At 62.6% G+C, this 505-nt stretch overlaps 1 protein-coding gene across 1 annotated transcript in view; it reads left to right on the top strand.

Annotated features, from left to right (window-relative positions):
* The window catches only part of LOC102481634 (homeobox protein SIX4), a 10,867-nt gene that overhangs the window by 1,098 nt on the left and 9,264 nt on the right, over nucleotides 1–505 (top strand).

Here is a 505-nt window from a genome sequence, read left to right as displayed (position 1 = left end):
CCGGCGCTGGCCGTGGTCTCCACCTCCGCGGGGTCACACCCGGCCTGGCGCGCTCACGGTCTTCGACCCCCGGGGTCCGGCTGCCCCCCAGGCCTGCGTTGGAGGTCACGGTGGCAGCTCTGGAGCTAGGAACGTGTTGGTGGGGGCTGGCAGCACGGAACAGATCTGGGGACGTCGAGGTTTATATGACAGAGTTAATCATTCACCCTGCGTTCTGTGGTTTCCTTCGCGGCCGCAGCAACGTGCGGTGCTGGTGCGGCTCGGTCCTGCTGTGTTTTGAAACCTGATTCTGAACTCCTTGGGATCGGGTTTCAGCGCCGCCGGGATAGCCGGGCTGAAGGGCTGCTTCCTTGGTGCCCGAACACTCGAGGCTTTCTCTTAATCGGGAGTTGAAGGTGGGGGGCAGACTCGTGTAAGGCGGACAGCAAGAAAGGAGGGGGGGGCGCTCTCTCAGTTCAGCACCTTGTGCGCCCACCCTATCGGGTTTGAACTTTTTGACTGGCAG

Source organism: Tupaia chinensis, unplaced genomic scaffold (assembly GCF_000334495.1).
Source record: "Tupaia chinensis unplaced genomic scaffold, TupChi_1.0 Scaffold138921_1, whole genome shotgun sequence".
NCBI lineage: Eukaryota > Metazoa > Chordata > Mammalia > Scandentia > Tupaiidae > Tupaia > Tupaia belangeri.
This window is presented reverse-complemented; position numbering and strand designations above follow the sequence as displayed.